This window comes from Protopterus annectens, chromosome 1.part0, assembly GCF_019279795.1.
Source record: "Protopterus annectens isolate FY-2018-M chromosome 1.part0, PAN1.0, whole genome shotgun sequence".
NCBI classification, from domain to species: Eukaryota; Metazoa; Chordata; order Ceratodontiformes; family Protopteridae; genus Protopterus; species Protopterus annectens.
In genome coordinates, this window is record NC_056725.1 from 778,105,120 (window position 1) to 778,120,637 (window position 15,518).

Here is a 15,518-nt window from a genome sequence, read left to right on the forward strand (position 1 = left end):
TGTTCTTCCTCCCAGGTGGCTAAAAACATGTTGGCATAGCTGTTGGCACATGATGTGCCCATAGCCATGCCATCACGTTGAATGTATATATTATGCTCGTAAATGAACACATTATTCTCCAAAATAATTTCTAAGAACAGACAAATAAGGTCAGTTTGTCTGTATATTCACTATGTCTGGTCAAATAATTTTTGATGGTCGTAACTCCCAGGTCATTAGGTATGACAGTAAATAAAGACTGTATATCTAAAGTTACGAAAATCATGTTAGGCTTCATTTGAACTTCATTAAAGAATTTATAAAGATCCAATAAAAATTGTTTGGTATCCTTTAAAATATATGGAATCCTATCTATAACTGGTCTTAGGTGTTTTTCTACATATATGGAAAAGGGTTTGGTGCACCATCCCTACCTGAGACTATAGGTCTCATGGGGGGATTTACACCGTCTCTGTGAACTTTAGGGATGCTATGTTATGTGTGGTATGGCTGGAAAATCAACTATCGGGAATTTAGCTAATTCAGTATTAATAATAAAACTATTAACTAACTCACTTACAGTGTTGTATATTTTAAGTATGATCTCATCCACTATTTGCTTAGATATAATACCATAGTATTTGCTATCATCAAGCATATTAATCATGGCATTATAATATTGTTCCTTATCCATTACTAAAGGCCCTCCCTTATCGGCTGGTCTAAAGACGAAGGTGTTATCCTGTTGTAATCTATGAAATGCTCTCCTCTCATTCCAATTCAAATTATTCCTATATCTCTTCCTATTAGAACTCTGCTTAACATGCGTATCTCTATATAACCTATATATGTCATCTTCGACTAAGTTACAGAATGCTTCAACTAAAGGGTGATTCTGTGGAATATATTCATTGGGTCTCAAAGATTTTATAATCCTGACTACCATTGCTATCCCCAAATTGGTAACGAAGCATCACATTTCTAATAAAGACAGACATCTGTCAGCACATCTGTGAGCTGACTATATGCAGTTGGAATAAAGCCAAGTCCTTTATTAAGTACATTGACTTCATCAATATCTAAATGTCTATGAGAAATGTTCCAAATCAGATGATCCTCGTCTGATTCCACGTTTATTTTAGAGTCTGATTGGGGTCTCTTTCTTCTGAGAGCTTCCTCTTTTGCCATCCTCGACTTATAGATCGATTTCTCCTGACCCCCTTCTCCATGGCTATGGGAAGGGGGAATTGCGGTAAACACGCCATATGATGTGGCCCTTGATGGACATTTTGACTATGTCCCACCATGTTATTGTTCTTAGGCCGAACTACTAGTTGTGGAACAACAAATAGAGGGATTGAAATTTTTTTATGAGTAGTCGTTTGAATAGCTGGTGGATTCATATCATTAGGAATGCTCGGCATATTTAAGTCAGTTTGTGTGGCAAGAAGATCTCCATTGGGATCCACAGTGCCTATTACTGATGTAATTATTACCACCATTAGTATCATTTTCTGAAGGTGCAATATGCGAAAGATCATTCCTTTCCCTACCAGTCATAGGTCTGGAGGCTTGCCCTGGTCTGGACCAAGTAAATACATGGCCGGTCTGGAAATCTTCAATGTCCCCGTCTATTTTGTTCCTCTTTTGTTGCAACAGTCGTCTCTCATAGATTTCTACACCATCTACTGCATTATCTACTAAAGTATTAGGATAATAAAAATACATATCTTTTTGTTGGTCTAAATAGACTTGATCAAGTGTTCCTCTACTGGTTGAAAAAATTCTAACAATAATGGATATAATTCTTGCTCACCTCTAAATTTAACTTCTGCCATTTGGTGAGCAACTCCGGATATTGGTCGCCATACATCGGCATTTTTAATACCCTCAAACCTCTCGGTATGATGTTCTTATGAAGACATGCCACGAAATGTTGACGTTGAGTGGAAAGACGTTTTCGTTTCAAAAAAATCAGTCTGAAATTTATCAATTGCTTTATGCAGCCGTTCAGATACATCCATATCTGCTGAAGTTACAGTTCCATTAATTTCGCCCTAATAAAGGAGTAGAGAGTTGGTGTTGCTCCTCACACACTTCATCACGAACGAGCCTCTATTAAACCTATATTGAAAGCCAGACACCTTTTAGTTAGGTAATTCTACTTGTTTCAAGTAGTGTGCCTACTTTATTTAATATATCTTTATTCCGATTTATTGTAATTGTTTATTTTATGAAATTTATCAGTTGTTGTTTGATCTTAGATATCAGGAGACTTTATATCTACTGTGGCTTTGCACTTTAATGACTAATATTATCAGTTGTCAATATTTTATTAATATGCCTACCTTTCTATATCTCAGAAGTACATAGAACGACCATAAATCATTTACATGGCTTGATTATATGGTCTATAATTATAGTGTATGAAGGGTATTGATGGTAGGCATGTTTGTTTTAGTAGTGACCTCTATTTGTTTTTACGTTTATCACATATAATATACATATACATTGTAATTTTGAGTGTCATATTAGCAGTCTCAATGTCTGATCGCATTTGTATGTTAGTGCAGAGCGGCCAGAAATGTTACAAGTTACTGCTTTGGTTAGATGTTACTATTTTCATTAAAATACTGGTGTTTGTTAGGTATGTATAGTTGATCCAGCAGCGATTTCGTAATCCTATATTTCGTTTTTTATGTTACGCTATGTACATTTATATGTCACAGAAAATTTTTTAAAGGCTCCTCGAGTCACATTTTTGATGTTCGCCTGATGGGGTTTGTATGGTGTAACGTTCTATGTTTATTTTATCTGGCGACATAAACAGAAATTATATTATTTTTATTTCATTATGGATTGTTTTTGCGTTGATAAATATGTTTTATATTTAGTTGTCTTATTTCTCCATACCGCTTTTGCAGGTTGGTACGGATATTCAAACTTGACTTGATTATCCGTGATGAATGGTGTTTGTGCTTTAAAGCATAGGACGGTGGTCATATGTCAGGAATTCATCACCTTTTCATTGTTAAGTTATAAGTATTATAATTTTTTCTAGCAGTTGTTTGATGCTGATCATAACATGTATAATGTGCTGTGCTAAGCTACAAACCTTATTATTTCTTCTGTGGATTTGTAGCTCATATTTCTACATGTCATGTTCGTGATTTTTGCACAATTTATTTGTATGCATAGTGCGGTTAATGAGATAAGGTTAGGTTTTAAACATGTTACATTCGGATACAAAGTTCCCTATTTCATAAGAATATAGATTACACTACATTTGTGGGCGCCGTACATTTACTTATATACATGATTCATCCACGATTGTGTGTATAATACTTTTTGAATGAATAGTGAGGATATTTTATCATTAAACTATAGCCAGGTCTTAAATATGTTTTATTACAATATTGCGCATTATAAACCACAGAAAATATATTGCATCCGTTTTAGAACTAGGATGCAACTTTAAATTAATAATTAAGTTTAATGAGATGATATAACACATGACTGATCTGTATAAAAAGTTTAATTGAATGTGTTTTTGAATTTTAACAGTCTGATGAAGCTTATGTGAAAGCGTTTACCTGTAGCATGCTTTATTAAATTATTTATTTTTATTTTAAACGAAGTTACTACGTTTTGCAGCATTTTTTACGTTTGGATTATTTGACTATCACAGTTTTTGCTGGCAAGAATAACCTGGTGTTTGAATGGTTCCGTGGTCACCCATTTATTTGTTTAGATTTAAGTTTTACCACCGTTGATGTGCAGTGATCATGGGGTTATAAAGGTTAATTTGTTGCTAGATAATTATACCAAATTTAAATCTAAACCAATGCACAGAAGGTTAATTACAGATAATATGGAAACAAAACAGTCACTATGTAAAACTAGCTGGAGTGAGGTGTTCAATGGAAAAACTGCAGCTGGAACGTGGAAAGTTTTGAAACAGAAATTTCTGGAGTGCAAAAAAAAAATCAAAAATGTTTTAACATCATGATCTAGCCATACAACATCAGGGGGATATATTTCCCTAAGAACAGGATATCAGATTAAGGTGAGACACAAAAAATATAAGAAATGGAAGAGAGGTCGAACTACAACTTTGAAAACTGAAATAAACAAGCTGGACAAACAGATTAAGCACAGTGTGAGACACGATCAAGATAAAATTGAAGAAAATTTATATAAAGATATCGAACATAATAGGAAACCTTTTTATAGATACACAAGACTTGGAAGGAGTAAAGACATACAAACTGATACACTGTGTGCAGATTTTAAAATGTATTCTCGGACACGACAGATTATAGATATATTTTCAAACTCTTATGCAAAATAGTTTGGCTCCGCAAAAGGGGTGATAAGTTGTCCTATTGACATCCCGGTAATCCCAGATACTGGAATCAAATTAGAATATATTGAAAAAGAACTGAGCAAATTGAATCCAAACAAAGCACAGGGAGGAGGAAATGGCATTAGTAATAATGACCCGAGAACACTTCAGCAAGAACTTATGGTACCATTATGGATTTGATGTAGAAGGTCTAACACAGGTTATATTCATAGCATGATGGAACAAGTCCCCAAAGTAAGGAGAAACAGGAAAATCAGGAGACATCTGAAGAAGAAATATGGACATGGGAAAGAAAAGGAGACTTAATATGGTGCAAAATCTATGCAAAGGAGAAAGCAAAACTAATCAATACAAAAAAAGCAGCACCAAAGGTATTTGAAGAGAAATACAGGCAAAGGAATCCAGACATGGAAAACTTTACAATACAGAAAATAAGAAGACAAAGAGGAAAAAGTAATGGAGAAGTTAAAGAAATAGAAACTGAGATCATGAAGTACATCCAAAGTGAAGGATTCAGTGTATAAAATCTAATTCAGAAATCACCACAACAGGAAGCAATGGATCTTCAAATTAAGGGGAAACTAGTGGAATGGGAAGCAGTTGGTCAGGTGGCATATGAAGATATTTTGGAGCCTTCCACAGAAAAACAGTATAAACATTCACTTTAAGCTGGACAGCAAGGGAAGGAACAGGAAACTGTGGAAACTCTGGCGCAGTTGATGTTGAGGAGTGATAGGCCAGCGAGTTCTCATATGACACAGCAACAGATAGCACAGGATGAAACTGAAGAGAATGTGCCACAGGAAGATGCAATAGAATGCCAGCAGGAAATGAAGAACAAAAAATGTGCCGTCAGTTTAGAAGAAACCGAGCTAAGAGAAGAGCTGCTTGACTTAATAGAGATAGATAGACATATTAAGATCAATGAAAGAAATACACTGCAGAAGGGCAATAAAACACAAAAAGTAAGACTTTTGACAAAACAAATGAACACACTAATTAGGACTGTCCATAGAGATTTATGCAGTATAACAGAGGTAAACAGGATATATTCCTGTGCAGTTAAATGAATACCTGATTAAGTTCACAACACAGGGTAGTGAGGGAGAAAAAGGGAGAAATCTAACACCATCATGGAAGTATCAAATAGAGAAAACCATAAAGCATCTAAGACAAAAAGTGTCATTATTAGAAGAGTATAGAAGAGGGAACAGATCAACAAAAATATTCAGAAAGATAGACGTGATAAAAGTGATGCGCAATATTAGAACAGATCAAGATCTATAATGCACTATCGCAAATAAACTAAAAATCTCAGTACAGGCAGAAAAACTTAGAAGATACAAATATAAAAGAAAAGTACAAAATAAGCAATTTATTGATGACCCAAAAAAGTTTTATAGAGAACTGGGAAATAAGGTAAAAGGAATTGAAGGACCACCAAAAAAAGAACTAGATACATTTTGGAGAAGTATCTATGGAGATCCTGTGGAGCATAAAGGTGCTAAATGGATAAAAGAAGTAAAAGAAAGAATAAGAAGTTTAAAGGTACAGGATATGAAACGGGATGAAGTAACAACCAGAGAGATTGAAACAAAGTTAAGAAAAGCCTCTAATTGGAAAACCCCAGGCCCAGATGCAGTACCTAACTTCTGGTTGAAAGTATTAACATCTTTGCACAAAGATTTAGCCACGAGTAAGAAGTAATTTATATGCGCACTCCGAACAGACACCAACCTGGCTAACAGAAAAAAAACAATGCTTCTACTCAAGAGTGAACCTGTAAGCTACCCTAAAAATTATAGGTCAATAACTTGCCTTTCAACGACTTATAAACTACACACTGGAATGGATGCCGACAGAGTTTACAGTCATTTACCAGAAAACTCAATTATAGCAATAGAACAAAAGGGCAATAAAAGAAAGTCATATGGACCAAAGCACCATTTGTTGTTAAAAGTCATAGTGGAAAACTGTAAAAAGGGGAAGAATTTAAGTATGGCATGAATTGACTACAAAAAAAAGCATTTGATGTCATCCCACATTCATGGATAAAAAGAGAGAGTGCTCAAAATGTATAAGATACACCCTACACTAATAGACTACATTACAGTGACCATGAAACTGTGGCAGACCACTTTACAATTAAGCCATGATAAAGGACAACTTATTATTCCAGGGATGAAAATCCAAAGGGGGATATTCCAGGGTGACACTCTTAACAGCTTAGGTCATAGCTATAATTTGGCTCCTAGAAAACAAAGTGCAAAGATTTCTCATCTTCTCTTTGTTGACGATTTGAAACTGTAGTTCATCAGATGAGGAACTGAAAGCACAACTGCAAGTTGTCTAAACTTTTTCAGATGATGTAAGAATGTCATTTGGTCTTGATAAATTTGCAAAAGCAACCTTAAAACCTTGAAAACTGCAATACCAAGAAAAAAGAAACTATTTACTCACCATAACGTTCCATCTGAGTAGTTGCACTTCATTTGTCTTCAACCTGTGAGTCATCGGATCCGACACGGTTGCAGTTTTCTGCCATGGCTCTAAACTCCATGCTCCTCCCCTTACCTATAATGCCCCCCCTGTCTCCCTTCAGATCGAGTTTGCTGCCTAACATGCATCAGACACCCGACCCAATAACACCTAATCACCAGGATAACCAATACGAAAAACCCTCTGCCTGGACAGAACCAAGGTTCCCAACAATAACCATCTGATAAGCAAACATATCATGATCTGAATGATAAGGTTGGGGGAAGGAGGAGGGACGGCTGAAGACAAATGAGGTACAACTACTCAAATGGAATGTTATGGTGAGTACTTAACTTCTTTATCTGAATTAGTTTACTTCATTTGATCTTTAACCAATGGGACAGAGTCCCCAGCTAACAAACTCTTGGGTGGCTCTCATGGAAGGATGTTTCGGAGCACTGCAGAGCCAATGGATGCTCTTCTCTTAGAGACAATATCCAATTTATAATGCAAAATAAAGGTAGGAGATGAGGCCCAAGTGGCAGACGAACACATATCATCCAAACATACCCTGGACCAAAAGTCCACTGACTTAGCCATAGACCGGATTGAATGAGCTTTCATTTTCCCTGGCAGAGACAAACCTCTCTCTACATAGGCTCAGCTAATGCATTGTGAAATCCAGCGAGCAATTGTCACTTTCATAACTGGTTTACCAAAGAAAAGGTTTGGCATAAGACACAAAAAGTTGATCAGATTTGCGGAAGGGTTTAGTTCTGTGTAGGTAAAACCTCAATTGTCTATGCACATCCAATAAATGTAACCTATATTCCCCTTTGTTCCGGTAGTTAGGAAAAAAGACTGACAAGTTAATGGTCTGATTAATATTGGCTTCCAACGCTACCTTAAGAAGGAAGGACGAGTTAGTGCGTAGTGACACCCTACCTGTATAAAAAATCATGTAGGGCATTTTGATTGAAAGAGCGTGAAGCTCTGACACCCTTCTGCTGGATGTGATGGCAACCAAGAAGGCAGTTTTCCAGGTCATAAAATGCAATTCTACTGAAGCCGCAGGCTCAAAGGGAGGAGAAACCAATGTCTGCAACAATAAGCCAAGGTCCCACAGCAGGACAGGATCTTTTACCGGGGGTCTAAGAAAAAAAGCACCTTTAAGAATGGTCTTACAAGGTTTAGAGGAAGCCAATGAAGTCATATTTACCCCCACATGAAAATTCGAAATGGCTGCCAGTTGGACTTTAACCGTAGAGGAACTGGCGTCCTGTTGAAAAATGCTAGGCAGAAAATCTACGACTGCCGAAAGAGGTGTGGTAAAAGGGTCTAGGGACCGCCGAGTGGCCCATATCGAGAAACATTTCCATTTACTACGGCACATTTTTCTGGTAGAAGTTTTGTGAGCCGCTACCAGAATTAACTTAACAGGGGATGACAAACTGGGAGTCCTAATAATCATGGGAACAGGAGCAGCCAAGCAGTGAGCTTCAGACTGTCCAGGTCTGGATGTGGGATCCCAAAGAGATGTGAGAAGATCCGGAACCGGATCCAAAGCCCATGGTGGAACAACTAGGTGAGACCCTATTAAGGGAAAACAAACCTGTCGAGGACAGAATGGGGCAATGAGGATCACAGTTTCCCCAGCCTTTGGGCTTTCTGCAGAAACTTTTGACATAAGGGGAAACAGGAGGATATACATAAAGTAGACCGGGAGGCCAAGCATGAACCAGAGCGTCTCTGGCAAGGGGTTCAGAGCAAAAACCTCTCTGCATTTCGTGTTGGAAGGAGATGCAAAAACATCGCAGCAAGGACGACCCCACTCTAGAAAAATCTGTTCTGCTACTGAAGGATTCGGAGACCACTCGTAAGGCATCAAGACAGATCTGCTGAGCTTGTCCGCTAGAATGTTGGACCATGCTGGAATGTGCATTGCCACCAGAAAATGGCAATTGGAGGTTACCCATTCCCACACACTCATGGCTTCCCAACACAGGGGATAAGATCTGGTTCCCCCTTGTTTGTTGATATACCAGACCACTGACATATTATCAAGTCTGGATTGCAATCTTTCCTAGAGGAAGATGAGCATGAAGGGCCTGCAATGCAAGAAGAACTGCTCTCATCTCTAGAACATTGATATACAGATAGGTCTCGGAAGGGGACCACGTGCCTTGGACTTTCCTACCTGAGAAGTGCTGCCCCACCCTAGTAGGGAGGTGTCCATGGTCACCGTGCAGTGTTCCCCCACCCTAGTAGTGAGGAGTCCATGGTCACCGTGGTCTTGGGAAAGACGGGCTGGAACAGGTGTCCTTTGAAAGGATCTGGGGACTGAATCCACCAAAAGGAGTCGCTGCACGTTCTCAAGATTCTCACCGGAAAGGACAGGGACCACTGAACTGCAAGTGTCCAAGTGTCCATTGCAAAACTCTCATATGAAAACAAGCCACTGGAAGAATATTGATCATGGCCGCCATAAACCCCAATGCTCTTAACACTGCCTCGACTGTCTGTAAATGGGTCTGAAGAATGTGTAAGATGTGTAAATCCATTGTGCATCCTGACGTAAGGAACACCCTCATTTGTAATGTGTCCAGCTGTGCTCCTGATGAAATCCAAAACATGAACCGGGAGTAGAGCAGATTTATTCATGTTGATTGTGATGCCCAAATTGTTGGCTAGTCGAAGGAAGGAGTCCCTAGCCTGACAACAAAGTAGATGCTCTGAAGGGGCAGTAAAGAGCAATCATTCAAGTACAGAAAGACCTGAATACCCTGAAGCCTCAGGTGAGCCGCTACTACTGCCATTACCTTAGTGAATACCCAAGGGGCTGTGGTGAGACCAAAGGGAAAGGATCAAAATTGATAACGATTGGCTCCCAGCCGGAAGCAAAGGAACCTCCAGGAGCACCTGTCCATTTTGATGTGATATGACGCGTCCTGGAGATCGATCGAGCACATCCAGTCTCTGACCTGCAGATAGGGCAGGCTAGATTGAATCGTGACCATCCGAATTTTGTCTTGGTTACAGACAGGTTCAATTTGGATAGATCCAAGATTGGTCTGAGGTCCCCTATCTTTTTCGACACTAAAAAGAACCTGGAATAAACTCCGGACCCAGACTGATATAGGTGGACCAGTTGGATGACTCTTTTCCTTTGCAGTGAATCTATTTGTACTGCTGCCTCCTCCCGCTGCGTGGGTGGGATGTCCAGAAGGGCTATGTTGGAGGAGGGAGGTTCCTGGAACAGAATGGAATATCCTCTGGATATGATGCGCAACACCCAATGATCTATTGTTACGGACTCCCATGCTAAAAGGTGTAGCGACAAATGACCCCCGACTGCTTCCAGAGATGAACAGTTGGGCAACCCCTCAGGGCTGCTGCCCGGGTTTATCAGAGAAGGGTTCTCAGGACCCCAAATTTTTAAGACTCCCTCTGCCTCTAGGAGAAAGTGAATCCTGGGAAAACACCCGAGACTTGTGGAACCACATCTTTTTTGGGCCTCGCTGGTTCCTGGAAAAAGACCTTTGAGGTGGGGAGAAATGGATCCCATTGGCTGACAGTGTCTTCCCGTCCTTTTCGCTTTGGACCAAAGTCGCCCTGACCATCTTCCCAAACAGGGAAGAACCACTGTAAGGGGCATTGGTAAAAGACGCCTTGAAGGTCTCCATGAATTGACATAAATGGAGCCAGGCGTGACAACTGATGGCAATGCCTGATCCCGCTGCCAGAGCGGCTCCCATGACCTGGGAGAGCAAACGCATGGATGTGTTGGCTACTGATTTGAGGGTGGCCATTTGTGCAAACGTCTTCCTGTCCTCTGCCGACATGGACCCTGGGGTCGAATCCATGATTTCCTTGACAAGATCTCTCTGGAGTCAGATGACGTGCACCATACAGTTCAGCGCCCTCACAGAGAAGGTTGCTGAAGCATAAACTTGCTTTCCAAAGCAATCCAATGCTCTCGACTATTGATCAGGAGGGTGAACAGTGGAGCTCTCCTGAGCGAGCTCCTTCTTGGTGGCCGCCGCCACCATCATAACATCTACAGGGGACCTCTTGTGCCAATGAAACTTGTCCGAGGGGGGACTCAAAACATTATCTGGACACTTGGGTATTGGCTCTATGGTGTCCCGCTCTTTCCAAGCCCTAGACAGGAGGGCACACCCAAGAGGTAAATGGGCCTGTGCCAAATGCCTCCAGAAACACAGACTCGTCAGAGGTTGGCTTTGGAGCATATGCCCCCTTTGGCAGAGAAGCTCCATGATGTCCTCAAAGGAAACTTACTTGGGGGGTGACCTTGGGGAGCCTTCCCCTTCATCCAAGTCCATGTCCTCCGTGAGGGACTCTGGTGGAGGGTCCAAGTGCCTCCTTTTTACACATATGTTTGTGGGGGTGTCCTCCTCAGGGGGACTGTCTGGGGAGGCCTTGCAAACGTGCTGTTCCGAAGGTGGAACTACCTGGGGCATTATGGGCACAGGCTGTCCTTGAGAGGGCAAGATGGCTGGAACCACATTCAAGAGCCAAGGGAGTCTAGGCAGATTCAGAGAATGAGATGGTCAGAGGTTTCGACCCCGTGAGAACCCTCTTCACCATGTCGAAAGCAGAGGGGGAATGTGCCTCCTGGGCAGAAAAAGCAGAAGCCGCTCCCCCTTGCCCCGACAGGTGAGTCTGGGCCAGACCTGCTGGAGCTGAGACGCCGAGATGGATACTCCTCTCCGACAGGCTCAGACCAGAAAGCACCCCCTTGGATCCAACCCAGAGGCTGCGGCTCCAAGAGTTTGGACATGATCCCATCAGTTCCGACAAACTCAACAGAGTTGACCCCTCGACTCAGATCATCCTTCAATCCAACAGCTCCGAAACCGCTGGTCAGATCGGAGGAGGAGTAATAGTATGGAAAAGTGGTTGGAAAGGACCCGCTCCGGAGGGAGAATGCCCCGGCAAGACCCCCATCTGTATCGCAGTGCAGATAATCCTCCACATCATCTTGTCCATCTCTGCTTCCAATAGGCTCTGACTAGTGGGGGAAGATGCCGCCGAAATCAGACTGGAGTGCCGGTGGGGGGGGGGGGGGACCTGACAGGAGACCGACTGTTGTTCCTCGGGCTCGGGGATCGAGCCTAGGAGTCACAGATCTGGATACAGGCTTCGCTTTCGGCAGCGGGCTGGCCTGTGACAAGCAGTCGGGGGATCGCTTGCGAGGACAGTCCTTTTTAACCTGATCCCCTTCCTCGGACCTCTTGGTGGAAGTGCGAGTCCCAAAGGCTGGGGAAGAAGAAGATGGATCAGCAGCCACTGCTTTCCCTGCAGGGGTCCCAGTAGAAGAGGGCAACAGGCCCTTAAGGATCAATTTGTCCTGCCCGTCCTTAAGTGCCCTGGGGTTAAACCCAGTGCAAATAGGACAAGGGGACTGGAGGTCTTCAGCCCCCAAGCAGACCATGCACAGAGTGCAGCCATCCGCCAGGAAAAGCTTATGGCCACACCCTGTGCACTTTCTGAAACCAGGCTTCAGAGCAGCCGCCATCCCTTCAGCCGACCCAGAAACACACACGTGAGAAAGAGAAGAGAAAGGGAAAGGAAGGAAAGCCTATTTTTTTTTTTTTTTTTTTTTTTTTTTTGCTTTTAAACTAAACAAAGAACCCTGGGGAGGTACAGAAAAGTTCAGGAGACAGGAAAGTCAAGATAGAAAGCTAAAATAGAAAAATACAAGCTTGCAAATACTGCAGAAAATGCTGGAGCTCGGACCACACTTGTTCACTCTCAGGCAGCAAATGAGATCTAAAGGGAGAAGGGAGACAGGGGGCATTATGGGTAAGGGGAGGAGCATGGAACTTGGAGCCATAGCTGGAAAATGGGGCCATGCCGGATCCGAAGACCCACAGGTTGAAGATCAAATGAAGCAAAACTACTTCAGATCATCAGTTTGGGACAAGAACAAAGAACTTGAGCAAGAGGGAGTGTATAAATATTTGGGAATTGATGAAGGATCAACAATACAACATGAACTAATGCAAATAAAACTTAGTAAGGAGTAATTTAGAAGACTTAAGTTAATCCTGAAAACAATGTTGACATCTAGGAACAAAATCCAAGCTATAAACCAATTTGCTCTTCCTGTCCTAACTGGCAGTTTTGGAGTGACTGACTGCCCCCAAAAAGGGCTGGATAGATTAGATAGGAAAACAGGAAGGATATTTCATGCTCACCAAATGATTTATAAAAATCAGTGCATACCAAGATTATATATTCCCCATATGAAGGAGGGATGGGCCTCCTTGAAACTGATTACATGTATAGATCTGCAATCGTGGGACTCCACACATCTGCTGACCTCACAAGATCCAAACGAATCTAAGAGGACTTCCCTGCTTAGGCTAGCAGAAGTATATCAGCGGCAAGCAGGAATAGAAATCAAACCACAAGTAGATAAAAAAAATCAGGCAGCAACTGAATGTGCCAAAAAACAAAAGAAAGAACATAAGGTGAAGGACCAGATGAGAAGGCAAGAAATGTGGAAAAAGCATAAATATAGTTGCAAGTATAGAAAACTTCTGGAAGAACCACAAGTTGATCAGGAATGAATGCATGAATGGTTAAGGAGAGGTGAATTTAAACCTAGAGATGAAAGGTTAACACTGGTGGCCCAAGACATTGGCTTACGTACACGTTGGTTTACAAAGTCCATTGAACGTGTGGGAGAAACAGACCAATGTAGGTTTTGCAGAACAGAATTGGAAACAGTTGCACACCTCGTTGCTGGTTGTGACATACTTATGGTGGAAAGACCATATACTGCAAGGCATAATAATGTGGAGAGACTGTTGCACTGGGGATTGTGCAAACATTATGGTATGGAACTGGCAGAAAAACACTGGAATCATAGCCACAAAGCATCATAGAAAATAAGGTCTACATCACATGGGATCATCCACTGCCAACAGTTCAAAAGATAGATGCTAGAAAACCAGCTATACTGGTCCAGGAAAAGAAGACAAAAGCAGCATTGATCATTGAAAGCACCACACCTAGTGACTGCAGTACCCTGCGGGAGGGAGAGAGACAGAGACAGAGAGAGAGAGAGACACAGTCATGAAAATATCAGGATTTGCAAGCAGAAACAAGAGCAATGTGGAAGAAAGATACCCAGATAGTTCCAAAAGTAGTAGGAGCAACATGTCTTGTAAAAAAAAAGTCTACAATCATATTTAGATATGTTACCAATACATTTAACTCCATATGAATTGCAGGAGTCTTTACTGGGCACATTGCAGGTGCTGCGAAGAGCAATACTGGCTGACATCAAAGAGTGAAACAATACTAATTTCATGAACTTTACAGCATTAGAAACCCAAAAGATTTGGATAAATTAAGAGAGAGATATCATTGTATCTATTACTCACTAGGTCATATAAATATGGGGAGATTCCTCAAGTTTGGAGACATGCGCTTATTAAACCTGTCTTTAAGGGAAAGGGGAGTAGGACAAACCCAGAGTTGTATAGATCCTTAAGGCTACTTTCATGTTGCGGAAACATAAATGGAGAAGACACTATTGGATAGGTTACTGTCAAAACTAGACAGGTTGGGACTTGAAACCATACATCAGCACACACATGTTGAAAAGACACAAAAGCACAACTAGGTATTGATGTACTTTTGGTATGATGGACAGCTGCATGGCTTACAAATAGGACACGACAAGTATCATACAGCAACTGGACAGGTGAAATCCTTGATTACAGTCAGGGTGTCCCACAGGGCTCTGTCCTAGGCCCTTACTTCAGATTATATCTTTCAACCCTGACCTTTTCTTCTGAGGTGTTCTACAGTCTATATGCAGACGACCTGAAATTGGGTAAACTGATTACATGCGTTACTGATAACAAGTCTGCAAAATAACTTGACTAAATTGACCATCTGGACACAGGAGAATAATATGCTGATAAATACATCAAAAATTAAGCATATGAGATTTGGGAGACATAAATTGAAAGGAATATTTAATATAGCACATAGGGATTGAAACTGTAGACTCATTTAAAGGACCTGGGTATATGGGCAGATTCAGCTTTGAGTTTTTCTAATCATATCAACCAATTAGTTAATGATAGTTACAGAACTATAGGTTGTATAAAATGATTTATAAAGTCTAGGAAATCAAAAATGATTACGTCATTGTTTGTTACATTAGACCCAAACTTGAGTATGGAATAACAATATGGAAACCCTATAAGAAAACAACCATGAGTAAACTGGAAAGAGTACAGCGGAAATATATCAAGATCATCCATGGATGTGAAAATTTAAGTTATTATGAAAGACTAAAATATCTGAACTTGTACAGTGTTTCTTACAGATATCCAAGAGATTTTATTCAGGTGTATAGGGCATTTAGACACAACTACCTCTGGGAATGTTTGGAGTTATCAAAATAGTACTACAGAATCTTCAGACAACCTATGTAGAAGATTCTATAGGAATGAGACGTGTACTAACTGGTTCTTTGACAGAATAGTTGATGCATGAAACAGACTACCAAATATCATTAAGGCAAGTACTAGTTTAGATATTTTTAAGAACAGCCTGGACACTTACTACTGGAACAAGTGTTTTGGTATACTGGCAAGCTAGAAGGGCATTAATGCCTGTGCTTGAAATATTTGTATGTAATAAAACCTAG

At 40.9% G+C, this 15,518-nt stretch overlaps 1 protein-coding gene across 1 annotated transcript in view; it reads right to left on the minus strand.

The window, feature by feature from the left end:
• The window catches only part of LOC122794485 (ras-related protein ORAB-1-like), a 1,047,271-nt gene that overhangs the window by 1,000,925 nt on the left and 30,828 nt on the right, over positions 1-15,518 (minus strand). The window lies entirely within an intron of this gene.